The following is a 7928-nucleotide window of genomic DNA, read 5'->3' as shown; positions in this document are numbered from 1 at the left end:
GCCTCCAGGGGCTGGGAAATCCTGAGAGCATCGTCTTTGGAAATTATCAGACCTCTTTGTCAAAAGTCAAGCAGAAAATGCCATACCATTAATCTTTCTGGTTCAATTTCTGAGCAGACAACCAATCAGAACCAAACTCCACATCCCCGGGAACCCCGCTTCACTGGCAGCTCTGGAACCCCTCCCAGCATGCTCTTGGAGTGCCAATGGTTGTGGACAGAGGCTGTAGCTTTCCTGGTACCCAGAACCCTGCTGTCATACCCAGAGCCACACAAGCTGCATGTGCTGATGAGTGCCTCAACCCCAGAACACAGAGGGAGAGGCAAGAAGGTCGGAGGCTAAACAGCAACCTTGGCTACTTAGGGGTTAGAAGCTACATGGGCCCCGACTCAAACAAAACAAAATAAACAAAACAACAAACCCAAGCAAACAAAAACCAGAGTCCTGAGGATGTAGGGTGCTGTGTTCTGACGTGGGACTCAGAAGGGCGTTTATGGGTCTCCAGATAGACAGGTCTATAATAAGTAGGTGCAAGCAGCCAGAGGAATGTAGCACCCCATCTACTTAATTAGTCCCCTTATTCTCAGAAAACTTCATGGAGATGGATTATAGGTATTTCTGCCATCCTATCAGACAGAAAAACCACATCTTGCAGGTATGGCTCATTGCCCAACTCACGGGCAGAATCCATGAGACCCAGAACTCACAGCCTGAAGCCAATGCCTAGCAAGACTTGTATCTTCTAGTCTCTGCTGGAAACCGTTGTCTGTAAAGCGCCCTTCATGGATGGTGGAGGTAGGTGGGTGATGAGGGGAAAGAGTCTCAAGACAGCACAACACAGCGTACAGCAGGGCCTGGCAGGGCCTGCAGTCCTGCCTACCGTTTTTTCACATGCCAATGGACAGCAAGCTGAACCACACCAAGAAGTCTGGGCCTTGGCGTTTTGTGGTGTTGGGTTTGTTTTCATAAACAAGGTTTTCAAGACAAGGTTTCATGAAGCCCAGGCTGGCCTCAGACTTACGGCAGAGACAAAGATAACTTTGACTTTCTGATCCTCCCGTCTCCACCTCTGAAGTACTGATCACTCTCCAGATTTCTCTGGGAATTCTTCGTCGGAGGATCCTTCTCCATCTCTGGGAGAGTAGCCAGGAGGTGGGACTGCTCAGGAAGCTTGGAAGGCATTTGTTCTCTTCCTGTAACCAGAAGCTAGGTAGGAAGCTGTAAGCTAAACGTAAAGCTGACGTTGGGTAGGAAGCTGTAAGCTAAACCGTAAAGCTGACGTTAGATGAAGCAAACACCACGGGTCTGCAGAGGGTGGCCTCTCAGCCCAGCTTCCCTCTTCCCTGAGACTGGGCAGCTTTCGGAAGGCGGGGCATCCATCAGGAGATCATTGACATCAGTTGTCACCTCGGCAGAGTCTAGACTCATCTAGAGACAGACCTCTAGGCATGCTCTGAGAAACTTCCTGGATTGTGTCCATTGAAGTGTCAAGAGTCACCTTAAAGTAGGTGGCATTGTCCCATGGGCTGGTTGAAAAGGGAACCAGGAGCTGAGAACCAGCATTACTTCTCTCATTCCTGACCGTGGCTGCAGTGTGACCCACAGCCAGCTAACGCACCAGACATGGTGGACTGCACTCTCAAAGTGTGAATGAAATAGACCCTTGCTCCATTAAGTTGCTTTGTGAGATATCTTGTTACAGCAAAGAGAGACATAATAGACACAGCCGGCCTTTGTTCCCAGGTGAAGATGACACAGACCATGTGTCTCATTTAATCCGAGATGTACACATGACACGTGCAAGAGGTGTGGACACCTGTAGCCATCGGGATGCACAATCTTGCTTTATGCTAATAGGTGCATAGTCGACAGCCAGAACTCAGCCTTCAGATCTGAGTCACCGAAGTTTATTCTACTCTTTGTTTGTGTGTCAGTTATCTATTGCTGTGTAACAAATAGCCCCACGATCGCATCAGCTGTTACGATTGTAACAACTGTATCCCCAAGCAACATCTGTTCATTATCTCACAGCCTGAGTGGAACTTGAGTGTGAACAGGTCTTAGCTAAGCCCTCTACCTCAGTGTCTCACAAGGGTTCCATGAAGGTGTTGTTCACAGCTGGGGTCTTATCTGAAGTCTCAGCTGGGGAAGGATTCACTTCAAAGCTCACATGATGTCGGAGCATTGCGGTCTTTTAAAGGGGACAGGCTGGCTAGGCAGTGGTGGCGCACGCCTTTAATCCCAGAATTCCCGAGCCAGAGGCAGGAGGATCTTGGCGGAATGATCTATAGGGAGTTCCAGGGCAGTCAGGGCTACACAGAGAAACCCTGTCTGGAAAAAACAAACAAAAAGGGGGTGGGGGTAGGTGGGCTGAAGGTTTCAGTTCTCCGTTAGGTGTTGGCAGAAGCATCTGTCACACAGACGCATGCAAGCCTAGAAGGCAACAGAAAGAGAGTTGGCTGGTGACACAGAGGTTACAGTGTTTTGCAACTTAGTCAAGTGACACCCGTCTCATTTAGTACACTCACCAGAAGTAAGTCATACTATCCAGTCTGCTGCTGGGGAAGATGCGTGCACAGGACTGAATGCACACGAATACCAGGCACCTTGGGCATTAGAGGTCAGCACAGAAGTCTAGTCTGTTCTTACTGAACAGAAGTCAGTAAGCCCTCTGGCATCCATGAGGACTCAGCACCCCAGCCATGATGCTTGAACCACATTTATCTTTGATTATTCCCTAGTGACACATGAACCTAAATCACAGTTACTTTAAAATTTTCTGTCCTTTTTGGCAAGGATCTATGCTGTCTTCAAGATCTATTCTGCTAGGCTGTGTGATGGTTCCTGTCAATTATCAACCTGACGGCATCTAGAACCATCTAGGAGACAAAGCTCTGGGCATGTCTGCCTGGGACTTTCTAGATTGAATTAGCTGAGGTGGGAAACCCACTTGAATGTAGGCAGCACCTCCCAATGGGCTGAGATCCCAGACTGAAAAAAGAGGAGAAAGCGAGCTGAGCACCAGCACCCATCTGCCTCTCCAGGCTTTCTGACGGGAGCCAGTGTGAGCAGCTGCCTCGCACTCCTGTTGCCATGACTCTCTGAGCTGAGCACCAGCATCCACCTCTCCTGTCACAGCCATAAGACAAGTAACAAACACAGGCTGCTTAAGGCTGTGTTCAGATGTGGCCCACACTTGGCTAGCTCAGTGCATTCCTTTTGAAAATAAAGAAGAGCCAACAGAAACACTGACAAGAAACTGACAGGACTGTGAAACGTGTCAGCTGAAACATGGCCAGTGAGCTCTCTCTTCCCTCTTTCCCCCTCCCCTCTCATCTTACTATGTAGCTCTTCCTGGACTGGGTTATGTACATCAGGCTGGCCTCAAAGGCATTGATATTTATCCACCTCTGCCTCTTGAGGGTTGGGATGTAAGGCATGAACCACCAAGCCCAACTGGTCTCTCTCTTTAAGGGAAAAAAAAATATGAGCTGGGAGCAGTGGCATGTGCCTGTAATCTGAGCACTCAGAGAAGCAGAGGCAGGCAGATCTCTTTTAAAAAATAAGAAAATAAGATGCCAAGCAGCAGATATTATATGGAGGTTTATTATATGAGCATGGGGAGAGAGGGAAGCGGGAGGGGGACCCGAGAGAGACAGAGACAGAGACAGAGGAAGAGGGGACGAGGGAGAAGGAGGGAGAGAAGTGAGAAAGAGATGAGAGAGAAAGGGGGTAAGAGGGAGGGGCAAGGTGGGTCTGTCCCTTTATATACTGGGCAGGGCCACACCCCTGTGGCAGGCAGGCAATGACATCATAGGTAGGGGGACTGAAACAGAATCCTAACAATCTCTGTGAGTTCAAGGCCAGCCTGGTCTACAAAAGTAAGTCCAGGACAGCCAAGGCTACACAGAGAAACCCTGTCTCAAAAAACAAAAAACAAAAAAAGGAAGAAAGAAAATATGTGGTACGTGTGCATATCTATGTATGTGTGCACGTACACATATGGAGTCCAGAACAGCATGTCAGATGTCCTCTATAATTCTCCACCCATATCTTTGAGGCAAGCTCTCTCCCTGAACACGGGGGCTTTTGCTCAGTCAGAAGCCAGCAGCCCCCCAGCAATCCTCTCGTCTTGCTCTGGTCTGCAGTTGTAGGTGTTTCCAGGAAAACCTTGCTTGTTACGTAGGTGCTGGGACCTAAACTCTAGGCCTCATGATTGTGGGTTAAGTGCCCTTAACCGCTGAGCCACATGCGGAGCTAACCCTGCATGTGGCCTTTCTCCATGGTGTTCCCTGTCTTCACACACCCTGTCTCCAAGCAGATGACCCTGTTATTAACCAGCTCTTGACAAGTGGCCAAGAGGCCACAGTGGCATACAGAAATGGGCATGCGGAGCTCGCCCACCTGTGTAGTCCTGGGTCTTAGGGGGAAACCTTGCAACCTATCTGGTGTAGCTCTGCCCCAGGCAGCTTTCATTTTTCTGGGGCCAGTGGGTACCAGAAGGTGATTTTACTCATGGAAATGGCAAGAATGTGACAGGTGTACTTACACACACACACACACACACACACACACACACACACACACACACACACTATCTACTGCCCAAAGGCTCTCCAGCTTTCACAAGTGCCTTGTTGTTCAGTGCTCATTGGCTAAAGTAAATCACATGGCCCAGCTCGAGCTCAAACTTGTGGGAGACTGTGCCCCACCCACCCACTGGCAGTTAGAGTGGGCATGTGCGGCATGTCAACAGAGTTTTTTGGAGAGAGAACTCTATGGAACACACCTTCCCTCTCCACCACAAATCACGTTGGGGGTCTCAAGTTCATTACTGAAAAGCTGAGAGTAAGCATACAACGTATATAAGGCAGGCTTTTGCCTCCCTCCTGGAGAAAGCGGTACAGTTAAAGAGAAAGTAAAGACCTACAAGCTGCAGGTGAAGGGAACAGGCAGGTGGGGCTTCCTCAAACTGTCTAGAAAGGAAAGAGATCCTCAACCTGCCCAATCCTTTCTATCGTCCTGTTCTGGTTCTTTCCAATTCAGGACACACCCATCAGCAGGAGGCCTGGGAGAAGAAACAGGAGGAGACAACACCCAGCTTTCATTCAAGTATTGGTCCCTTTGCAGGGACTCTGCCTCAGCTCTGATAGCAGTCTCCTCTAGCCTGGCCTGCTGTCACGACTCCCATCATCCTTTGCAGCAGACCTTAATCCTTGGCCTTGTAGCCCCTTCAGTCAACACCATCTGGCTACAGTTTGCTAATGCTTTTATTTTGGTGGTGTTTATATTTGTAAGTTTGTCTTCTATTTTTGGAGGATGGCACTGGCTTCCTGTTTGGCAACGCTGGGCTTCCTTTCAAGTAAATACATTCAAACAAACACGTTGCCGTTCCTATAGGGCCTTTGTGCAGGGTCCCTTCACAGCTTTCCCGCGTCTCAGCTTCTTTGTGGAGCAAACAAGACTGTCTTTTTCAGGGCGGTTGTGTTGCACTACAGCTAATGTTTGTCAAGCAAGGGACGTAGCAGTTGGTAGAGTGCTTGCCTAATATCCCGAAGCTCTGGGCTCCACCCCCAGCACCACAAAAACTGACCATGGGTGCACACCTGTCCTCTGGCATTCTGGGGTAAAGGCAGGGGGATCAGAAATTCAAGGTCACCCTGGGCTACTTAGTAACAAGTTGTGGCCAGCCTGAGCTACAGGCATCCTTGTCTCAATAACAACAATAATAAGATAATGTTGGTAAAATATTTGACACATGGCTGATGCTAAGAAAAATGATAGTAGCCACCGGAACTCCCTTCTGACAAAGCCTTTGGGTTTTCTGTTTTCCAGATGACCATGGGACAGACAGGCCTTATCTCAAAGCAGCGTCTCCTGTCCCCTGCACAATGGCTTTCTTGCCTGAGCAATGAGCTTCACTTGCCTTGCCCATGCAAGGGAGAGCCTAGACCAACTGCATCAGCTGCAGGCCTGGGGAAGTGACCCTTTGGAATGAGAGGCTCTCATGGCCCCCCAGGAATCGCTAACTTAGACCCCCTGAGAGCATCCCTCTGTAGAGCTCTGCAACCAGATTTTTAAAACGCTGCCCATGAACACTGAAACACAGCAGCCCGGCTTGGGTGGTGGCAGTCAGTGGTGGGGTGGGGGTAGGGGTTGGTATTTGCCAAGTGGACCTGTTGTTACCTTAGCACTTAGAAGGTTGAGAGGCAAGAGGAGGGTTGAGAGTTTTAAGGGCAGCCTGTATTACATAAAAGACCTTGTCTCAAAAATAAATAAATAAATAAAATCAGAGGCTGGCAAGGTGCCTGTGATAGCTCAGTTTTCAACTTAACACAAACCCAGAGACACCTGGGAAGAGAGAAAAGCGATTGAACAATTGCCCTCATCAGATTGGTCTGCGGGCATGTTGGTGGTGTATTTTCTTGACCACCTCTGTAGGCGCTGCCATCCCTGGGCAGGTGGGTGGGCCTGGACTCTATAAGGTAGTTGAGCAAGCCAGGGGAAGCAGTCTCGTAAGGAGCGCTCCTCCACAGTCTCTGCAGCGTTTCTGCCCTGAGCTCCTGCTTCCCTCAGTGATGAACTGGTGCTGAAGTGTAACGTGAAATCAATCCTGTCTAAGTTGGTTTTTGGTCCTGGTGTTGATCACAGCGACAGGGACAGAGGATAAGGTCTGTCACTTGCCACTAAATGTGAGGACCCAGTTCTATCCCCAGGATCCGTATGGTAAAAGGTTCTCTCTGATTTTCATGTGTGCTCTCCACACACATAAGTGAATGGATGAATAAATAATAAATAAATGTAATAAAAATACTGAGAACAGAGAGAAATAACTGAACCAACAAGACGGCTCAGCAGGCAAAGGCACTTGCCGTGCAAGTCTGGTGATCTCCAGAAGCAGTGTAAAGGAGGAAGGAGAAAACCAACTCTGCAAAGTTGTATACACACACACACACATGTACACACACACATACACACATGCATACACACACACACAGCTTTTAAAAATGCTTTAAAAAAGAAAAAGAGAAAGAGAGAATACAATGCCCAATTGAGGCCCCCGTCCTGTGTGTGAGTTCCTGTTTGTTGGTAGAGGAACAAGGCCCCTGGCCTTTTATTTTTAGTTTGTGCAAGTAACACAACTCTGTGAATTAGAAGTCTAAACTATGCTGTAAAATGCTGGGCCCTGCGTCTGAATATCTTCAACTATAAAACATACCCTTCAACCTACAGGCTGGGGCTCGGGCCCTTGGCTTATACCCAGAGCCTCCTGCACTGTCTGCCGGGTTTCAGATGGAGAGACTGAGGTGGTAAGAAGGTAGTTATGGGTTTTTTGCTCATTTCAGGAATAATAAATTCCCAGGGTGGGAATTCAAAGGGCCTTGGGAGTTATCTGTTTGAGGGGGTGTGTGAGCATTAGTTTGGGGAGGTAGCAGAGAAGAAAAGGAGGAAATAGAGGGGAGCTTACAGGGCCGACACCATGTCCCTGTGCAGGCCAGGCACTCCTGAGACCATGGCGTCTCAGCCCTGGCCTTCTTTTTAAGTTTTGAGTCAGTCTTACTACGCGTCAACGGCTGGCTTGAACTCATTCTGTGGCCTAGGCGGGCCTTCAATTTGGATCCTTAACTTCTCAGTAGTTAAGATTATAGGCTGGCCAGGCATGGAGGAATCTTAAGACTGGTCCTGATGGTGGTCTTACCTAAGGGAGGAACTCTAATTTTGCAGTAATGGCTTGGCTCACATCTACCCAGCCTCTGCTGGAGCAGGCACTCTGTCAGTATGGCTTTTAGGCCTTAAGGGCCAGGTCCCACATCGCTTTCCGTTACCATCATAGGAAACCAAGACAGGAGAAATTAAAAACCTGGTAAATTAGTGAGAGACAGAGATGGGTACTAGGAAAAAAGGGGGAGTCACACACAGGTCCTGAC

This window comes from Acomys minous (assembly GCF_964271855.1).
Source record: "Acomys minous genome assembly, chromosome: 16".
Lineage (NCBI taxonomy): Eukaryota > Metazoa > Chordata > Mammalia > Rodentia > Muridae > Acomys > Acomys minous.
Note: the sequence above shows the minus strand (reverse complement) of the source record.